Source organism: Esox lucius, chromosome 22, assembly GCF_011004845.1.
Source record: "Esox lucius isolate fEsoLuc1 chromosome 22, fEsoLuc1.pri, whole genome shotgun sequence".
NCBI classification, from domain to species: domain Eukaryota; kingdom Metazoa; phylum Chordata; class Actinopteri; order Esociformes; family Esocidae; genus Esox; species Esox lucius.
In genome coordinates this window covers 24525290-24548480 of record NC_047590.1, presented here as the reverse complement: position 1 = coordinate 24548480, position 23191 = coordinate 24525290, and positions in this window count along the sequence as shown.

The window sequence follows — 23191 nt, the reverse complement described above, 5'->3', positions numbered from 1 at the left end:
GTGAACATTACTTATTGCGTCATTGATGCTACTTTTCAGCACAAATATTTCCTGAAGACTGCATCAATAAAAATGTCTTAAAATAAAAAATCTCTTTTTACCACCAGATTTCTTTGATACAGTACAATATGCCACAGTAATCCTAAACAAAAATATAATTCAAGTGTTTAACTGTTATGGAAATTCTTGAACTGATGTACACTTAGTCCTATACATGTTGTGATGGTAATTCTATCGATCAGAACTCTTAAAAAAGGAAGTACAGAGACTAAATTCTCTAGGCACAATTAAACAGTTTATTAATTATTATTTGCAAATAAGAGAGACGCGTCAACCACTTACAAACATAATTGTCCGTGGAGTCTCTAACAATACATGCACAATCCGTATAAGTAGTTAGTGTAGGGTATATTGTGTCAGAATGGTGATTTATGGCCCTGGGGGGCGGGACTTCCATATTGATGTGACAGGTGGGCGGGACATCCGGTTTGTAGGGTGGGACTTCCGTTATGACGTATGTTAGGGTGGGACTTCCGGTATGACGTATGTTAGGGTGGGACTTCCGGTATGACGTATGTTAGGGTGGGACTTCAGGAGTGACGTATGCATGTCCGGTGACTTTGTGATTTATGATTACATTGATGTGTCAGTGTTTGATGTTTTACAACGTCTGATGAGCAAACCAGACTAGTGTTATAACAGGTGGGCTATGTTTGATGATTAACAAATGGGGTTTAGGGTTCCGGAATGTTAAATTCCCAGGCAGTAAATAAGTGTTGTGTCAGCGGTATGGTGTTTGGTGTTAAACGAAAGGGGGCCAGGGTTCCAATGCCTTGTGGTACAGATGTAAACTTCCATGTTTTGCAATGTGGTTGTAACATGGTGTTTTTCCACAAACACAGAGTTACACGTGAGAGACGTGTTTTTCTGTAAGATATAAAGAAGGGGATGGGACGGGACTTACGAGTTCGGATAGTTTTCAGCCCAATATTCATTTTAACAAGAGATGGGCTTCAAGGTTATATCTGCCCAGTAGTAATGGTCCCTAAATAACCACTAATACAAACTGTAGTATATGCAGGTTAGAAACCATCCCGTGTCTCACGGTTTGTAGTCCAACACAGAATTACAGCAAATTAACATCGCATGAGCAACGCTTTAATTTTGAAGGAGCATCCATGGCCCAGGGCCAACCACACATTTCGCAAAGGTAGATTGTGTCGTGGTTGGGGGTTTTTAAAATATTGTTATAAATAAAAACAAGTGTATGTATGAGCAATGTTGAGTTTTGTAATAAAAATTGTTAAGTCAGCATTAACTTCTAAGTTGCATTATATGGCAAAACGTTACAAAGTTACCAGCAAGGTCGCGTATAAATTTGCATGAACAACGGGGAATCGTTGACAGGTAAGGATAGGTTATTTCAGGTAATTAAAACATTCGTAAAGGCGTCTTTTGAAATTGTACAACAGAGATCAACGCAAGATTGTTTTCTACACATTGGCAGAAATGTTTAATAATAGGCAACGTTGGTTAATAAAAAAATACTATAGTATTTGTGTTAGTATGGGGTTATGCTGTCACTTCCGGGTGAAGATGTGCTGCATTCTCTTAATGAACAACTCGTGAAATCTGATTTTGTATTGCTGCATTATGGTCCTGTGTTTGTTAAATGTTGAACTGAATAATATCGATATGGTGACAATAGCAAGCGTTTATATGTAAGCAGATGAGTTTATCGTTAATATATACAATTATATGACGTGTGTCACGGCTGAGCCGCGAAAATTAACGAGAACGGTGTAGATGTAGTGATTGTATAAGTTAGTGAACTGTTATAAGCTGTTGTAACCAATGTAGATGTATTGATTATATAAGTTAGTGAACTGTTATAAGCTGTTGTAACCAATGAAACAAATTATTAAATGTCTGTAATATGAACCGAAACTGAAGGAGCAAGTAGGAGAATAGGAAACCCTGTTCAAGTGGTTGCCGGGGATAGAAAGATTTAGTATGTCTGTTTTGTGAGAAACAGGTCACAGGTCAGAGACACACACACATAGTCTGACAGGCCAGACAGATACCAGGAGGAGACAAGAAGATACTTGCAGTTATCCTATAAGGAATAAAACTGGGATTGGGCCAATGGCACACACTTTGTAAGTTAACGCCTCTATCTTTTTGGGCGTAGTAGAAGTATAAAAATGATGTTTTGAATGTTGATCCTTAGACATTGTGCGGCGACACGTGTCTCCAGAAGCTTCTGTAATAAATGGACGTATAAATACGGTAATTGCCCTGACTCCCTGTGTTTTATTCTCCTTTCCAACAAACCAACTCGGGGAAGTGTTATACTTCAACAATTTGGGGGCTCGTCCGGGATTGGAAAGAGGAGAAGGAATTCGATCTTGTCCAGACAACCTACGCGAGATTCACAGGTTCCGAGCCGGCTCATGATAAAGGTAAGCAGAGCCTGTTATATCTAAATCTGCATATTGGCTATGAACTAAATTGTGGACCTGTGGAAAACGTATTGGGAGACTGGTTTAAATTCAGGGGGTCAGGGGAACGGTCTGTGAGTTAGAGTCTCACTATAAGTCGGGTTAGAGGCCCGTTACCGGTGTGTGAGTTAGAGTCTCACTGTAAGTCGGGTTAGAGGCCCGCTACCGGTGTGTGAGTTAGAGTCTCACTGTAAGTCGGGTTAGAGGCCCGTTAATCGTTCTAGGGTTGACTACCCTACGCCACTTCCCGACGGGGACGGTGGAGAGTTGCGAGTTAGAGTCTCGGCAACCAGTCGGGTTAGAGGCCCGAGGACTTAGGGGCACCTCGAAGTATTTATTGTGTGTAAAGGTTCATCTGGGTTAGAGTCCCGGGGAGTTTTAGAACTCCCCAAATTCTGTATCTGGGTTAGAGTCCCGGGGAGTTTTAGAACTCCCCAAATTCTGTATCTGGGTTAGAGTCCCGGGGAGTTTTGGAACTCCCCAAATTCTGTATCTGGGTTAGAGTCCCGGGGAGTTTTAGAACTCCCCAAATTCTGTATCTGGGTTAGAGTCCCGGGGAGGTTTAGAACTCCCCAAATTCTGTATCTGGGTTAGAGTCCCGGGGAGTTTTGGAACTCCCCAAATTCTGTATCTGGGTTAGAGTCCCGGGGAGTTTTGGAACTCCCCAAATTCTGTATCTGGGTTAGAGTCCCGGGGAGTTTTGGAACTCCCCAAATTCTGTATCTGGGTTAGAGTCCCGGGGAGTTTTAGAACTCCCCAAATTCTGTATCTGGGTTAGAGTCCCGGGGAGTTTTGGAACTCCCCAAATTCTGTATCTGGGTTGGAGTCCCGGGGAGTTTTAGAACTCCCCAAATTCTGTATCTGGGTTAGAGTCCCGGGGAGGTTTAGAACTCCCCAAATTCTGTATCTGGGTTAGAGTCCCGGGGAGTTTTATAACTCCCCAAATTCTATATCTGGGTTAGAGTCCCGGGGAGTTTTATAACTCCCCAAATTCTGTATCTGGGTTAGAGTCCCGGGGAGTTTTAGAACTCCCCAAATTCTGTATCTGGGTTAGAGTCCCGGGGAGGTTTAGAACTCCCCAAATTCTGTATCTGGGTTGGAGTCCCGGGGAGTTTTAGAGCTCCCCAAATTCTTTATAAGAAAACTGGGTTTGAGTCCCAAAAGTGTTGGGTCAGGTACCCGTTAATCATTTGTTAATTATTCTGAGTCTGGGACTCACAGTAACGTAAGTCAGGTTGAAATGGACGGGGAGTGTGAGAGAGAAGTTGATGACGATGGGCGGTGTCCAGGCACGGGAAAGTGGAAACAATTGGGGATACAGGTGGCAAATGTAATGACTGTTGTAGGCAGGATGGACCCAATTCAGAAAGAAAAAGAAGGGATAGAAGAGAAATTGCGACAAGTGGTGAGTGATGCAGGATTAAGGATGGAGGAAAGGAGATCATTACATGTTATTTTGTGGAATAAGGAGAAGGAGTGTTCTAAAAATCGAGATAGAGTTAGAGACAAGAAGGAAACAGCCAATTTGGTCAAGAGAGGGAGATATAGAGAAAAGGAGAAGGAATGGGAAAAGCACAGAAAAGAATGGTGTAAATTAGCAGTGTGGTGTCAGGGCGTAGACCATGTGAACAAAGAGAAAAAGGGACAGAAAATTAAGGAGAAAAAGGGAGGAGAGATAGAACCCCCAGCATATGAAGATGACCTGGTGGTGCATGGTACCGTGTACCATTATATCCAGCGTTATGTTTAGAGAGTGGGATATTGTCTTTAGACACACAGAACAGCAAGCCCATAACTCAATTCACAGGAAAGCAAGATAAGAGAAAATTAAGTAGGAAGGCGGAGTCAGAGAGCGAGACAGACACTGAGGGGGAGGTGAAACCGTTCAAGGCAAGGGCAGAGAAAGAGGAGCGAGAAGGGGAGACGACTAGGAAAGAATAAACAAGAGGAGATTACAGGGGCCATAAAGAAAAGATCAGGCCGTACTAAAGGCAGGTTAGGTGAGGACTCAAGGTTGGGGTCGGACGATAGTGACACAGTAAGAAGGACCAGAATTAGGCAGAAAAAAGGGAATTCACATAGAGGACGGGTGGTACTCACGGGCAAAGCAGTAGGGAGATGGACTGACTCAGACGAAGACCCCGACACAGACAGTAGTGGAGACGGGAGTAAGGGAGACGTAGACGTATACCCTCTGCCGCGTACGCCCCCACCAGAACATAAACTACACCATGACACAGTAGAATCAATTCAAAAGACTCAAAATAAAATGTATACGCGGTCACAAGCAGGGGAAGCTGGTTGTGCTGGGTTTCAGCTGCCTCTCTTTAGAGTGGGAGGCGGAGAACCGCGATATAAACCATTGGAGCTGGGACACGTACAGGCACTGGTAGATAAATTACCCCCGATGGGAGAGGGAGGTGGACTATGGTTGTCACAATTTGATAAACTCACAGCTGGTCAAATGTTGGCACTGGGGGACTGGAGGGCAGTAGCCGCCCGAGCCATGTCCGCCCAGGCTATGACTGAGATAGAAAAAGGGGCCGCCACTAGGCGGAGCCCTGACGACACTCCTTTCAGTCAGGTGGTCGGGCGCATAGCCACGGCCCTGAGGGAACGATTTCCCTTGCCCGCTGGGGCCCCGATGCCCAAGTTACCTTGGGAAAAAGAGCAACACCCTAGACAGTATCTAGAAGCATGTAAGGACACATGGGCCAAACACACAGGGCACCACCCGGGGAAGGGGGGTCTGCAGCAGGAGTGGTTTAGAAGGGCGGTCTTAGAGGGACCTCCAGAGAAAATAAAAGAGGCAATGATGGCAAATCCTGACTTGCCGGGTAGTGAATCACACGTATGGGAAAGACACATAGTACATCATTTACAGAGGGCAAAAGATGAGGAGACAGAGAAAGACAAACAGATACAGGGACTGAAAGAGAACCTGTTGCGCTTACAGCTGGGTGAAGCCAAAGGGAGGCTCAATGAAGGGAAAAAGAAACACAGACAGATGGCAGCCCTAGGCTCAGGAGAACCTGACACACCCGATTTATACCCTGTTCCCACATGGGCACCCCAACCTCACGGTGGCCGGGGGGCATTCACCGCACCCTATCGACCAGGGACTCCGAGGGGAGGTTATGGTAGGGGGAGGGGGCGGGGTAGAGGTAGAGGGGCTCCAGGAGCCCAAGTCCAGTACGGAGTCTGCTTTACGTGTGGTGACCCGAACCACTGGTCCAGAAACTGCCCACAGAACACTGCAGGGGGCAGAGGATACCCAAACCAAGGGGCAGCTCCAGTTCCCAACCCACACGCCGTCCCACCACCTAGTGCACCTGGCCAATACCCACTCTCTTAGGAGGGAGGGTGGGACCAGGAGTGACGGTCTACAGGGGGGGGGGGGGGACAGCGGGGGAAGGGCAGACCCTATGCTGTCCCTGAATGTCGACGGGAAGGACTTCCCCTTTCTGGTTGACACAGGTGCCACTTTTTCCACCATCACCGCCCCTCCCGTCACAGGACTACTATCCTCCAAGACAGTGGAAGTTGTGGGGTTTGAAGGAGTGGGACAGACTTTGCCAGTGACATTTCCTCTTAAAACGATACTGGGTAAACAGGCCCTCAGCCATCCGTATGTGGTGTCAGCAAACACACCAGTGAACTTATTGGGGAGAGACTTGTTGATAAAACTGGGGGCTAATATCTTGTGTTCTCCAGATGGACTAACTGTCACGTTACCAGACGGGACATCGACTTCAAGTGGAGGCCGTGGGTCTCCCTCCTCGAGCCGTACTTTCCTCCGCCAGACCCCCCACATGTAACCCTATTTTATGATCGGCAGGGCGATGAGGTGTATAGAGAGGGGTTTGGGGATGTAGTGTGTGGGGACACGTGGCAGGTCGGGTCTAAATTCATATATGTAGGCCCTGAAGGGGTAGCGGCAGATGTACAGTTGACAGAGGAGCAGGATCAGTGGTACATGATGGCGGAGGAGTCCTTCCCACATGTGTCACTGGCACTGCATCCTAAACACCAAGCAAAAGACCTGGGGCCCATGGTTAAAAGGGCGGTCGAATGCACTGATTGGACACTCCCTCAGGCGCCAAACGTATGGTACTCACACAGCTGTAAGATGTAAAAATGGTTCACCTGCATTGACCTGGCTAATGTTTTTTCTGTCTCCCACTAGCAGAGGAACTTCGTGATATTTTTTCTTTCACACATAGGGGCGACAATGGCGGCCCCAACGGTGGCCGCCTGCATCCAAGCTACAATGACGGTCCTCACCAGACTGGCTGAGAAAGGGTTCAAGGTGTCAAAAGAAAAGCTACAGCTGGTAAGGACGCAGGTCTCCTTTCTGGGCAGAGTAATCTCGCAGAAGGGAGCGGGGCATTCCCCAGCTCACCGCATAACCAGCCTCCACCATCCTAAACCCACTACGGTTCAGGAAATGTTATCATTCCTGGGGCTCACGGGGTACAGCCGCAATTACATCCCAAACTATTCAGGGCTCACAGAGCCACTTAGAGCGCTAGTTAAGGAGCAGAGAATGCGTAAACTTAAAGCCACTCTCAATTGGACTTGCCCGGCCGACAAGGACTTCATTTTGCTGAAACAACAACTAGCCACCGCAGCTGATCTGGCCATACCAGACTACACAACACCTTTTTTCTAGATTTTTCTGAAACAGGATGAGTCATGAACGGGGTCCTGTTTCAGAAAAAGGGGGGAGAAGGCTCTGAGAGAGACGAGCTAGTGAGACATCAAAAGGGGGCTTCCCCACAAGAGAAAACAATTTGGCAACAGAGAGGAGCAACAGAGACGAGCGGGCTCTGGAGAGGGCCAGACGGTAGAGTAATACTTCCACCAGCCATGCGGGGAGATAAATTTGCAGAAGCCCACGGGTTGGGCCATGTAGGGCCAGCACAGATGTTGAGGAACCCGTTTATGGTAGACATGGTACGTAACTACACTAGGACATGCACCATCTGCACACACCACAACCCAAAACCGACGATCAAACCTGAGATGGGGGCGTTCCCCATGACGACGAGACCTGGACAAGAGATAGTGATAGACTACACTGACATGGGGGAAACTGTACGGGGGTGCCACTACATGTTAGTGTGTGTGGACATGTTCACAGGGTGGCCAGAAGACAGTTTCCAGGACCAGCCGCGGGGCCTGCGGTCCCGGAAGGGGAAAAGTGGCCCAAAGATCACAGAATGTATTTTGATGAATTGCGAGCTCTCGTTTCAGAATTCACCAACAGAGCCGGAGAACGGAGGGACCTGCACCCGCTGGACCAGAACCTGCCCCAGGCGGAGTGGGTGTTGCTGAAGATCATCAAGCGAAAGTGGTCGGAGCCAAGGTGGACGGGTCCTCATCAGGTGGTCGAGAGAACGAGTCATGCGGTCCGCCTGAGGGACAAAGGAGAGACGTGGTACCATTGGAACCAGTGTACACCAGCGCAGGAGCCAGGAAGGTCGCTAAAGGACCTCATCCAAACCGGGAAGGAGGAGCTTTCCCCAGCGTGGACGGAAGAAGGACCAACACCAGCCGGACCGGTGCCAGGAGCGGACCACAGGACACTGCGGGACCACGAGCGAGTGAAGGAGACAGAGGACGGCGCCAGGGGAATAGACTCTTAGGGGAAAGAACTGAAAAATACTGTAACTAAAGGGGGTATAGGACACCGAGTGGCTCATACCACTCGTACCAAGATGACAGGGTTACAGAGAAAGGTCTGGGGAGATGATAGTAGAATGAAGTGGTATATGGGAATTGGTAGAATAATGATATGTGTGTTGTGTGTTGTTACAGGTTTCCCAGGTTGGCATTGGGTCTTCATTCCCCCAGCGAAGAGGTCAGCGACACCACCTGAGGACACCTGTTTGAGGAAATTTGGGGAATTGAATTGGACTATGTCAAGGGGTCGCATACGAGCATTCTGGGATAGATAATCCGCTGGAGGAATGGATGATCTCGATGTTCGGCCAGTGGAAAGGTTTGATAATGTCTGTTCTTTTATCGCTTTCTACATTTGGTGCTATAATGGTTACTTGTGGGTGTTGTTGTATCCCATGCATAAGAGGGCTTGCCATGAGAGTGATTTCTACAGCCATTGAGAAGGCACCAGGACCGCCACCAGGGATGCTGATGCCTCTACTGGAGCAGCATGACCCGGGAGAACTGGAGCTTGGCGAATAGGGGTGATCTCTCTGGGGAGAGATCAAAAGGGGGAATTGTAGATGTAGTGATTGTATAAGTTAGTGAACTGTTATAAGCTGTTGTAACCAATGTAGATGTATTGATTATATAAGTTAGTGAACTGTTATAAGCTGTTGTAACCAATGAAACAAATTATTAAATGTCTGTAATATGAACCGAAACTGAAGGAGCAAGTAGGAGAATAGGAAACCCTGTTCAAGCGGTTGCCGGGGATAGAAAGATTTAGTATGTCTGTTTTGTGAGAAACAGGTCACAGGTCAGAGACACACACACATAGTCTGACAGGCCAGACAGATACCAGGAGGAGACAAGAAGATACTTGCAGTTATCCTATAAGGAATAAAACTGGGATTGGGCCAATGGCACACACTTTGTAAGTTAACGCCTCTATCTTTTTGGGCGTAGTAGAAGTATAAAAATGATGTTTTGAATGTTGATCCTTAGACATTGTGCGGCGACACGTGTCTCCAGAAGCTTCTGTAATAAATGGACGTATAACTACGGTAATTGCCCTGACTCCCTGTGTTTTATTCTCCTTTCCAACAAACCAACTCGGGGAAGTGTTATACTTCAACAACGGCTGTTCTACCAGACGTGATATAGCAATATATTTGGTTGCCAAGTGGCTACAAAAATCAGAACTAAATAGTTAAGTTTTATCCTGAATTTGTATCATTGCAGCATGTATAGTTCTAACACAATTTGAATCTAACGCGAAGAACGATGACATGTAACCAATGACAAAGTTAAGAGGCGTGACTTGCTGGAGGAGCCCCGGCTGCGATGTGAAGACAGTAATTAAACCCCGCAGCATCCGCAAAAGACAGCTGGTGTTTCAAGCGTGGAGTATATAGTTTCTGTTGTAAGTACAAGTTATTTTATTTGAAGAATTTGTAAATCAATTTTACGATTGCGCAATCCATTCATTTTTAGCTGTATTTCATATTGCCTGTTTAAATCTCCGGTTTAAGTTGAGCGGATTTGAACACCGACCGTGTTTGGTAAACACATTTTTGGACCTCCAAATCTTGGTAAGTAGACTTTTGACATTATTGTTAATCAGCTTTAATTACCTGTATACGCTTGTTAATCCTATTTGTATTTAGTTCAAGTGACCGGCATCTGCGTCAGTTGGACTTGATCTTACACAACCTGAGCAGATACTTTGTGTAAGTTTAATTATTTACAGACATTTTTAGTCTTGTTCTAAAGTGTTATTAACAATTATGACTATGCATACTGACCCTTGGTACAACATTCTATATTCCAACAGATTGAGGACAGCCGGGTGATGATACAAAGTACATTACCACAATGGGGTCAGTTACGGACACCCTTCCTTGTGGCTGCACAGCGTGAGGGGATTTTTGTTTTCTTTCAGGCTTGAAAACTGAAGGTAATACAGCCAACTCTTCAAAACTGCGCTGTATGTAAATGTATGTTTGAGTTAGAATATTTAAATCTGAAAAGTGGATTCTTATTTACACGTTAAACCAGAGAAATGGCGAAAGATAATGCTAACGACAGTCCAGACACGGAACAGCCAACAACCTTTACAAATAATCAATCGACCATACCCCAAAATACAAATGAACCAACCGCTACTTTGTTACACAGCGATGCGCACAATAATCCTCAGATACAAGGCTTGTTAACCGAGCTTAGTAGCCCCCATTTTTCACACGATCTAGTTGACACTCCTTCGAGCTCTCTGATGCAAACTCAGTGCAGTGATGGCGATGTTAGAGTTATACAGCGTAATGCGTTTGACAATGTTGAATTACGACAGTTTATAAATTTACAAAATACTGGTGAAGTTGGTGATTTTGGCACATTCTACACAAGTATTATGGCAGGCTTGGATACTTTGATTGTTAGAGCCTCAGTCTTTGTACAAGGGCCCGGTGATCGTCTGCAGATTGAGTTGATTGGTGAATCTCTGATAGATCCCGTACATGTGACCATGAGAGCGGATGAATATAATGAACGCACGTTTGGTAATTTACTTGAAAGTGTTATGCAGAGTAATACGGAGCTTATGATTGATGAATCACTAGAACTGGTGGTACAAATTGTCAAAAACCGTGAGGGTGGTGCCCCACGACGTAAAGCTCAAACATTGTTGATAGATCAGATTATCAATAAAAAAAGAAGACATTTATATGTGGCTGTGAATAATGATTCTACGTGCTTTTCTGTTTGTTTGATGGGTATGTTGAACCCGCAGTACACATATCCCGAGGCCCTGGTTAGTGGTCGTGAGCTACATAAGGGGGCTGGTTTAGCGTTAAAGAAATGACAGGGTGTAAAATTGTTGTCTTTCACCGAACACAGGATGGTCACTTTACCAAGTTTCAAAACAGCAAGGAAACCCACCCTAGAACTGTCTTTATGTACTTACACGATAACCATTTCTACGGTATCATGAATCTGAAGGGTTTTCTGGGTGTGTCTTATGTTTGTGACTGGTGCTATACCGGTTTCAACACACGTGGTGATCATGGTTGTAAACATAGCTGTAGTGTCTGTTTTCATGAAGATTGTCATACCCAACCCTGTAACACAAAGCAGTGCCCTGACTGTAAAAGGATATGTTATTCAGATTTTTGTTATAGCCAGCATAAACGTTTGAAGCACCACAAAAGTGTGGATCGTTGGGTTAGCAGGTGTGACCAGAAGAAATACTGTGTCGATTGTGGTCGCTATTACAATGTCAGTATTACCAACTATAAAGCACACCGGTGCATTGCTAACATGTGCCCCAATTGTAATGTGGATCTGGCTTTTGAAATGAATCATCAGTGTTTTATAAAACCCTCCAAGCCCGAGGACACCAGTGAGCGCTACATATTTTATGATTTTGAGACTATTGCCAATCCGGTGAATGGTGTACACACTGCAAATTTTGTGTGTGCAATAAGCTTTGATAACAAGACGTGGGGTTCAGCCGGAGATGGTTGTGTCACTGCTTTTTTTCAAAAGTTTAGGCAACCGAAATATAATGACTACACATTTATAGCACACAACTCTAAAGGTTTCGATGGTTACATCTTGATGCAGTACCTTGCTAACAATGGTATTGGCACGACACTTATTGCTAATGGTAGCAAGCTCATGATTTTTACAGACAGCACATTCAATCAGAGATACATTGATAGTCATTGCTTTCTACCTATGAAGCTGTCAGCCTTGCCACGTGCTATGGGTTTTAAGGATTCGAAAAAAGGCTACTTTCCTTACAAATTTAACATCAAGGAGAATGAGAACTATGTTGGCCCCCATCCGGAACCGCATTACTATGGCGTGAATACCATGATGGCTAAAGAAAAAGATGAGTTTTTGCAATGGTATGCAACTGTTTCCGCAGACCCCTTTGTCATGCAGGATGAAATAAAGGCTTACTGCGTGAATGATGTGGTCATCTTGAGAGAGGGTTGTATGCGCTACAGACTCGAGTTCCTGGAGTGTGGTGGTGTTGACCCATTCCGGTCAATTACGATTGCTTCGGCTTGCATGAAAGTCTTTTGCAACAGATTCCTCACCAAGGACACCATTGCATTGGTCCCCTCAGACAACTACAACCATTGTCAGAAGACATTCTCAAACAGCTCAATACAGTGGCTTGAATATGTGGCCTCCGATAAGAATATATCAATACAGCACGCCCTGAACAGGGGTGAAGTGAAAATCGGTCCCTACTACGTTGATGGTTATGCTGAACGTGATGGTTTTAGCACGGTCTATGAATTTCTAGGTTGTTTCTGGCACGGTCACCCAAAGTGTCATTGTTCAACCAGCATCAATCCAATGACCAAGATTCAGTATGGGTTGATGCACCAGCAATGGTTGACAAAGCTAGAGGCTTTGAAAGAACAACACAACGGACATGTTCAATACATATGGGAGTGTGAGTGGAACTGGCTTAAAAACACATCCGCAGATGTCAAAGCTTTCTTGAAGACCTTTGGTTCTCCAGAGCGCCTTGACCGTCGGGATGCTCTTTTTGGTGGTCGTACTAATGCGATTCATCTGAAGTTTACGGCTTGAGAAGGGGAGACTATTCAGTATAACGATGTCTGTAGTCTTTACCCATTCTACAACAAGACAAAGACTTATCTGATTGGGCATCCAGACATAATCTTTCGAGATTTCAAACCCCTAGACACTTACTTTGGTATTGTTAAGGCTACAGTGTGTCCACCGAAAGGCCTTTATCACCCCGTTTTACCACACAGGGTTGGCGGTAAGCTGTTCTTTCCATTGTGTAGATTATGTGCAGAGTCTGAAAACCAGGTAACTGATTGTTCACATACTGATTCAGAAAGATCTTTAACCGGTACCTGGGTTTCTATTGAGCTGGTTAAAGCTATTGAGAAAGGTTAACGCATTGTGGAAATATTTGAAATCTGGGATTTCACCAGGACATCAGATGATCTTTTTGCAGATTACATGAGAACATTCCTGAAGCACAAGCAGGAAGCTAGTGGCTTCCCACCATCTGTGGTTGACGATGAGGCTAAAGACCGGTATATCCGTGAATATCATGAAAAGGAGGGTGTGCAGCTTGACAAGGAAAACATTGTTGTAAACAGTGCTAGGCGATCTTTAGCTAAATTGGCAATGAATAGTCTTTGGGGTAAGATGGGTGAGCGGACTAACCTTATGAACACAATGTTAATTACAGATCCGGAGGAGTTTAGCCACTACCTTTTTTCCAGTGAAATAGATGTTGGTTATTTCTCGTTCATCTCAGACACTGTTGCGATGGTACAGTGGCGTTACACAAAACAGACACCAATCAAACCACGTAACGGCAACATATTTATTGCCGCGTTCACAACAGCTTATGCTAGACTCGAGTTGTATTCACTCTTGGAAAAGTTGGATAGACGTGTACTCTACACAGACACTGATTCCGTGATCTTTGTCACACGCCATGGGGATTGGGTCCCCCTACTGGGCCCATTCTTGGGTGACTTGACTGATGAGTTACCGGATGGTGACAGCATAGCTCAATTTGTTAGTGGTGGGCCAAAGACATACGGTTACAAAACCGTTAAAGGTCTGACCTGTCTCAAAACAAAAGGCATTACGCTCAACAGCTACAACACAACCATTGTTAATTTGGAGACGCTGACACGACTGGTTGACAACTTTGTACGGGGTGAGGGCGGTGATGATGATCATGTCCTTGCTAATGCAGACACAATTGCTAGAGATAAAAGAACATTCACGTTGAAAAACCGAGTAGTGTCTAAGCGTTTCAGAGTTGTGTACAACAAGCGTGTACTGCTCCCTGATTACAGCACAAGGCCTTATGGGTACTAAACCACAGTCTAGGATGGATAGCGGTTTTGACCCGCGACTACAACACCCGTTCAGCTGTGTCATTAGTGGCCCCAGTAACTCTGGTAAAACATATTTTGTGAAGATGTTGTTGGATAATGCAGAGGTTGTATTCTCCAAAGAAATTCAAAATATCGTCTGGGTTTATTCATGTTGGCAACCGCTGTATGACGAACTGTTGAAAGTAAGGGAGATACATTTCATAGAAGGTCTACCAACATCGCTGTGTGATGACAATCTGCTACCGATTCAGAAAAACAACCTTTTAATTATTGACGATTTAATGAAAAGTGCATCAGAGAGTTTGGAGATGGAGCGAGTTTTCACACAATATTCACACCACCGTAACCTGAGTGCAATTTACCTCGTCCAAAACATGTTTGTTAAAGGCAAATCTAGTAGAACTATTAACTTGAACACAAACTACCTCATCTTGTTTAAAAACCCCCGCGACAATCAGCAGATTAGTATTTTAGGCAGACAGATATACCCCGGTCTTTCTCGATTCTTCATGGAGAGTTTTAAAGATGCAACACATCCGCCTTTTGGTTATTTACTTATTGACTTTAAAGCTACAACACCAGAAGACTACCGTCTGAGAACAGGGTTATTTTCAGGGGATTGGCCTGTCGTGTACGTTCCTAAGAAAGTTTGATCATGTCTAAACGCATTCGTGGAAATTTACCACTTTTGAAAATGATATTTAAGGCACCGGCAAGTCAACGAAAAGTTATTTTAGAATCAGCATCCACCGACCTCATTCTATCACTCTGTGAAATAGCGCTTAATCTAAGGCGCGGTAATATACCCTTAACCAAGTCGCAGCTCCGAAAAGTAAAGAGACAAAAAGCCAAAATTATATACATGTCTAGAAAGAACACTTCAGTTGCACGGAAAAGAAAAACCATCAACCAATCTGGAGGTTTTCTACTGCCGTTACTAAGTGTTGCAGTTCCATTCTTAACCAGTCTAATTGCATCGAGACAGGGTTAAACAACATGGAGCATGCTCAGAAAATGTTTCTGGTGCCACAACATCAGTTGGAAAAACTGCGAGAATCCAAAACGACTAGCACCGATGTAAGACAATCTGTTGAGAATGATTTGGACTCATCAATTCGCAATATACTGTTGAACCCTGATATGGATTTACATGAGAAAGCTAAAAGATACTCTGCCATTTTACAGAGATTTTTGACTGTTGTGCGCCAGGGGGAGCTTGATACAAACACCCTGACTTTAAGTCTACCTGGGTCTGAGACCGGGTCTGCTGTAGTAAACGTGACTGAGAATAAGCAAAACTGTTGACCGAAATGTGGACCTTGTTGATGAAATTTTGGATAATGTGCCTGTGAAGCGTAGAAAGAATGTTGAATATATTCCTAATAGAATGCACAGGTCTAAAGATTTGACTTCATGGAATTCAAATGGTGAATTCGTTTTCAAAGGAGAGATAATCAAGGGCTCGCACCTATTGGATCTTGTTAAAAGTGTGACAGCTACCAATAAAATTGCTGACGATAGAAGACCGTTGGGGTGGGGTGTGTTTTTAGAGGCCATGGCATGTCTCAACATGCCTTTTACAACTATTCCAAATGCGCATGTAAGACGTAAAATCAATTTGTATTGACAAAAGTCTGGTGACACAATGGATGATTTAGCCACACCACCAGCAACTGGTTTTCAAACAACCAAAGCTTTCTTTGAACCTCATACCACGGACCCCGCAAAATGGCTTCCATTTTAATGTTTTTATTTGATTTGTGATACATTGTATGTTTGTTTTATCTTGAATAAATGTTGTATGAAAAATAATATGTAAACATTGATGTGGTTTTACAAATGGTTTTATTTTTGAATAATAAAGTTGACAAACACGTGATTGGCTTTTCTATTTCTTCAACAACCATGGCACAAATTAAACGTTTCACAAGATTGAGCATGTTGTATGCAATTAAACATTTGCTTATCACGCTGACTCTGGTACATCTTAGCTACAAACTTTGAGACTAGGGCATCATTTTCTCGTAAATCATCAGCATAAAAAGACATAAAATCTTTATAACTCAGACCTTTTGTCATTAGAAAGAGAAAGAACAAACAATGCTGTCCACACATGGTTGAAACCAGGTCCTGTACTTGTTTTGAACTGTATTCCACATTCTCACAGGTTTTCAGAAAGGCCTTGATTGACTTGGGAAAATATGTAAAATCCGGGGGGTTTCCAAAACTGTCATAAAACCTTCCAATGCCATCATCCGTTATGTAAACAGCCAGCCAGTGCTCCCCAGGTTGATTGCTTGGGTGTGTATTAACAATCATCATTGATGCAACATCTCGGACAGGCACCCTAGGTAGTTGGTCACTTGCCAGCACACCATAGAAATGGGTCCTAGATGAAAATTGGTTCACCACACTGGTCAACTCTGCGGTATTCATTTCCACACCGTTCTCCTAATAGTAGTCAACCATGACTTGTCGCCGGTTTGACACTTCGATAATGGAGTCAAAGATTGAATAAACAACTAAATTAATTGTGTGGGGTAGTGGTTGTCTGAACCTCATCTCAAGTCGTACATTCCCTGACTTGATCAAGGATATGTGCTGACCACATTCCTCATCTGGCGCGCAGTTGAATGCATAAAGGGCATAGCCGTGTAAGAAGTCCGACCTGTCAATAGCCAAGGCTTGGTCCTTTAGGTGTTTTCCTGAAGCTAAGGCCAATTGGTAAAATTCACGCACTGCTGACCCTGTTGTGTAATTTGGTTGGAATGGTTTGCTAGGAAATTGCTGACCATCTACATACATAGCCATAAACTCCAAATTATAATGTTTGAAATTAAATGGATTATTTGTGTAACTTCCGGTAAAACTGTCATTGTCCACCAATCCTATTACAATACATTTTGGCAGAGGTCCTAAAAATAGGTTTTCCTGGTTACAAACACGACCCCCAGCCGGTAAACTAAATGTCTTCATACACACTCTTTCAATTGGGTACTTGGCATTGGTTGAGAGTAGCGCTTGAGCGTGTCCAAGTTTCACGGCTGGCGAAACAGACACTTTCTTGACAAATAGTGATGCTGATAGTATATGCAAACGATAACGCACATCCCCGACCCCCATAAGGCAGAACTCATCTTTACCGCGCACCATCCTAACCTTTATGTCAACGCCGTTTAACATAAGTTTCTCTTGAAAGAAGATATCGCTATGAACAGGGCCGATCATTTCAAATGTTGTGCTATCCGCCGAATAGACTGCCCTTTTCGTAAGTCCATCGTTCTCGCCTGCAGGGTCCGTAACATCCATGTGACCTGCGGCATCCTTGTAAAACAACCCAGCTGAAAACTGTGTCTTTAATGTATCACATCCATAATTCAGAATGCTCTCTATAACGGCTCTGTAGGGGTATGTGTTGCTACTCTGGCTAATTAAACGATCACCCAAGGAGACATCCATTTGTGAAAATAGGGTGGCTATCGGATAGTTGATAACCCCAACACGTGCTCCGGCATCAATATTAGTTCCGTCCGGTTTAGTGATTTTTACACGTAGGTACAGCAAAGTATTGTTTAGATCAACGTAGTCTTCGCCATTCCCGGCAATAAAGAACTCCAGAGGGGCTGCATCTGATATTGCTGATAGGGTCGGTATTTCAATGTATGTATTTTTCTCAATAGATGTCTGTGTGAATGGAACTGTGAATAAATCCAACTCTGTCTTCATACATTCGCCAGACATATGGTGTAGGAGTGCCATCTCTCTAAAATATATTCTTAATCAGATTTGTCGTGTTCCCTTTGAGTGTCCTCCGGGGTGTATGTCCTCTTTTAACCTTGGCTCTTGTTTTTGTCTCATTCTTGCGTTTTTTACTCTTGGGTAGGCTCCGCCTACCAGGTGGTCTCTTTCTAACACCTCGAGACATAACCATTAATCCTGAACCATCCTGCTGTTTTGTTTGTCGTGACATAACACTGTTGACAACATCGGCGACTATATTCCTAGCCGCACTCTTCAGATGTGGTTTTGCTATGGAGAACCCGCGCTTCAACAAAGGTATTGCCATCCGGAAAAGCCCTCGGAAAAGGCCCCCTAGACCGGCCCCATACATTGCTGAGCTACCATGATACCCTGGTAAACCGTTACCGGCCTATGTTGTGTAGTATTCAACATACCTTTGAGGATCATCATAGAGCTTCTGCATCTGCATCTTAAACTCTAAAAGATTGTTTGATGGGTCTGAAGTGTAATTTTGCAATCACCTTCCCCACTACAAATGAAACCAGCTGGTTTTGATCAGATTTTACTTCAATACAGATCTCATCAAATTGTCTCTTACTTAGAGGTACGTAGTGTGGCTTGTCGTACGTCACTGTGACAACTTCATTCTTTCTCCCTGTAATATGTACAGTTCGCAGCAGTGGGACATGACTGTCACCAACACATTGATAATCAATTATATCTGTGTAGATGTATAGGGTGTTAAACCCTGCCAGAATATCTGTGGGGTATGTTCCGTACCATGTGGTGGACCGCCGCTCGCCTGGTTTTAACCCCAATATCTGTTCCAGTTTTGCGCTAAATTTCAAACTGAACTGGGGCTCACCTTTTAGAAACACTCTATTTTTTAATTCATCGTACCCCACCGATAAACCATGAGTTTTTATATGACTGTTGAGCTCTATCACTAGTTTTAATATGCTGCTGTAATAACCGGTGTCGAGTTCATATTTCCAAGTTTTGTCGTTTTTCAAGTCAAGTAGTTCAAATGCGTTTTCGCCCCGTGTAAAAGTTTTCCACGTATGCGGGTATTGGAACTCTATCAAAGATACTTCCCAATCGCCTTTCAAATCTATACCTTTGGCAAATTTAGTGGTATAGCACGAACTCGTGTTGCTTGGATAGACATGTCTCGATGAGTTACTGGGCAGCGTTATGTAGAAGCCACCGTCACCCATGCTGATCGCAGTCAATGTAAATGACGTGATCCTGTAAACCCTGGAGTTTTATCCAGTTTCTAGGTCAACCACCTGTTCCGATGGTATCCAGCTGTTGAATTTCTCAGGTCAACCAAGCCACTTCACAAGACACATTTTCCTCCCTTTCTGTACTTTCTCATTCAAAACTGCTTCCACTTTAAAAGTTTTATCCTTGGCCACGATTATTTTCAGCAATTCCTGTTCATAAAAGGTCCCAACTATCACATCACCATCGTAATCTTTTATTCTATATACAGGAGGTACCCGAGGAATGCATTCTGTTATTGTAAAATATTCATCTGTGTACCCTTTTTCATAGCCTTTTGTAAACGCACCTCTCAGCTTTGAGAGTCTCACAGTATCCCCAACCTGGAACTTGTAGCTTTGATTACCATTTCTCGTTAATGTTGTGCCATACAGGTTCTTGAGAACTAATCTAACATTTTCTTCAAACGTCAGCAGGCTTCATCTTAATAGACCGATGGTAGCTATGGTTGTACCCACAAACTAAATCTTGAATAACCTCAACATAGCGGTGGGTGTTGGCTGCTGTCAGATACCTCCACATTCGTGATTTAATTGTTTTATTAAATCTCTCAACGATACTCGCTTTGACATCATTTCCTGTAGCAAAATGTTTTATGTTGTACTTCTTCATCAACATTTCAAAATGTGAATTAAAAAACTCCTTCCCCTTGTCCGTTTGGACTTTTTGTGGTGTTCTTCCTTCTTTTAATATGTCTTCAAATGCTCGCTTTACCTCTATAGCGCTTTTATTTCTCAGCACGCGAATCCATGCGTATTTGCTTAATACATCTATGCATGTTAACATAAATTTCATGTTATTGTTTTCCACGCTGTAAGCACTCATGTCAACCAAATCCAGCTGAAATTGTGAATTTATATCATGAACAATAACTCTATTTCTTTTAAGATGTATAGCTACAGGCCTGTGTAGCGTGTATGCATCCTGGGCGAGCAGCCAGTCATCGGCCTCACCATTTTTGAGGATCTCCCCGGTTTTTTCCAAGTATGCTCTTTTCAAACCCTCTCTACCCACATAAGCACCAGGGTTTGCCGGGTCATAGTAAATACTTTTCATAACCTGTTCAGACATCGTAGAGTGTTCGAGCAATAATGAGAATTAATACATGTTTAACATTGTTTTATTTGAGTTTTCGAAATTACACAACCAATATATTCAGAAAAGTTACACAAACATTCAGATTTCTCATAGTCTTTGTTTATATACATGTTAACATGAGAATTGAAGCTACCCTGGCCTTAGACAACAGACTCTTTGCTTTCATCATACCATGACCCCGCTGCGTCGCATACAACATCCTCATTAAATTTGTCCATGTACTCATCCCTGTTCTCACTCAGTCTCTGTGTGATGTTCGGCTCCAACTTGAGCTTGTGCAGAAAGTTCTCAGCGGCCTCGTGAACATCAGTCATCGGTGTGTGAAAACCAGATGCGTTCAAAGCCTTGACCAACACATGTTTCAGTCGCGGTGTTAAAACTGTCGCCACAATGTCTTCATAATGGGCCTAAAAAAAATACTCAGGCGGTTCGAGACATGAATGTCTTGTCTGGCTCGGGTGGTCCACTTCGCATCCGATGCATGCTTTGTGTAGAATAGCCCCAACAACGTTTTCCAGAATCATACCCATTGTTGCTTTGATGATCTTGAAAATTTTTGGTGCAAGTTGTTTGTCCATTTAGTGATAACTCTTGTTAGCATTTGAAAGGTATGACAGGTTAAGAGGACCTAGTTGATCACCAACCCTGTCAATCCAATGGTAGTTTCTTGTTGGGTATGCCGGTGGAATCGAGCTGTCTGGGTCAGGGGTTCCGTAGAAGGCTTCAGCGTTGTCATCCCAGGCGTCACACAGCCAGTCCTCAGCCTTGGGTTCTTCAATCACCGCTTGGTTGTAATCTTGAGACATGTTTCGTAAAATCTTCCGACTGCTTGAATGTCACCGGCGGTCTGTCGGTTTTTATGCTGTGCTGATGAAGGTGTTGGCTTAAGGCGGGGCTTCGGGGTCTTAGGTCAGTCGATCAGTCCGCAGTCACAAACTAACCCGCTGATATTTTCCGGAAATAACTCCAATCTGACAGAGTCATACTCTTTCAGCCCCTCGACAACTTTAAACAGTACATCTACTGTATTATGTGGGCCTTGTTTTGGCCCCAAATAAAACACTTTTCGAAAGGTGGCCCATAAACTGGCATTAAAAACCATTTGATCAGTCACACCAGCCTTAAACACTTGGCCTTCGGGTAATTCATAAAATGCAACCTCTGGTTGCTCTGGGTTGAAGATGTATCCCCCGATCCGACCATCGTCCAATTTCCACTCCTGTGCCACCATATCGGGGTGTAATTGATGGATTCGGGTTAAACTCTGCATCGGTTTCTTCGGGGGCTGGCATGTTGATTGCATCTCTGCGGTCCATTTGCAATTTCTTACCAAATCGCTGAGCTGCGTTTAAGCTGTTAGCTTTCACCGGTGTTTCACCCAAAACATTGATAGCAGCACAATCCTCCATGTTTTGTAATGTGTAGGTAAGTTCGCTCAGGCAAGACTGAATGACCAACCCCGATGTCAGCGTGGTTTAAATACACATACCACGCCAGTCAACCCATATAACATGAAAGGTTAACAAACACCATTTGTATGCCAGCTGTTGCAACACTTGTCAGAAGATAAAACACCAGGGTTTTATATTTGTCGAACACCATTTGCTGTACACCAAACAACTTACCGCTGACACAACACTTATTTACTGCCTGGGAATTTAACATTCCGGAACCCTAAGCCCCATTTGTTAATCATCAAACATGGCCCACCTGTTATAACACTAGTCTGGTTTGCTAATCAGACGTTGTAAAACATCAAACACTGACACATCAATGTAATCATAAATCACAAAGTCACCGGACATGCATACGTCACTCCTGAAGTCCCACCCTAACATACGTCATACCGGAAGTCCCACCCTAACATACGTCATACAGGAAGTCCCACCCTAACATACGTCATACAGGAAGTCCCACCCTAACATACGTCATACAGGAAGTCCCACCCTAACATACGTCATACCGGAAGTCCCACCCATGCAAACCGGATGTCCCGCCCACCTGTCACATCAATATGGAAGTCCCGCCCCCTAGGGCCATAAATCACCATTCTGACACAATATACCCTACACTAACTACTCGTATATATTACATAGAAAAAGGGGTGTGGTTAGTTGTTGCCCATCTGTCCTATGTCAATAAAACACATGCCCTTTGTTCTATCACATGTCCTGGGCTTGACACAAGGGACATGTTGTCTTCCCCCATCTGGTTAACTTTCTCAACCCTTGAGGGGAACATAAAGACAACCTACAGATAGGTAGATGATTAACCCTATACTCTACTGTGACCAATCAAGAATGCCCCCTAAGACATATACCAGATCCCCTCTCCCACACTCATCTATTTATCTAAACAAGGGGACTCAGTCCTTTAATCATTAAGAATGCATCAGGTTTGAGAATTTTCACAACAATGAATAAATGGGTTATTAGTTAAAGGTAAAACTCCTATGTTTAGATAAGAAAAGGAATGTAGGAGAGGTGGATCTGGTGTTTGTTAATGGTCATCATTGGATGGTCTCAGAAGATCATTGGGTTATCCATAAATTGTCTATCTGTTCTCTGTCCAGATGCTGTGTGTCCCTTAGAGTTGGAAAGGTCCTTGGTTTAATGTGGGGGAGGACAGCCTGCCCCTTGGTTAAAACCTAGGTATTGATAGAACAAAGGGAATGTGTATTCTTAGGTTTGCTGGATTTAATGATGGGTTAGTGCGGTGGTACATTTTGACAGCCCCTCGTACATGCGATGGACCGGCTAAAATATCGTAACAGTGGTGTTTGGAAATGTGAACAAAAGTATAATTGGGATTTATTTGGTTTTCCGGTTAATGGCGTTTTCATTCAGTGGTATATGCGTGGCCTGCCGGGCAGATTGGAAGAATATGGAAGAGGCAACATATGGGAGTTGAAGATAAATAAAGTTGTTTGGAAGGCGTAGGCTACGGTATGTAGAAAGTCGTGACTGATGGAAGCTTTAGGGAGGTTTGTAT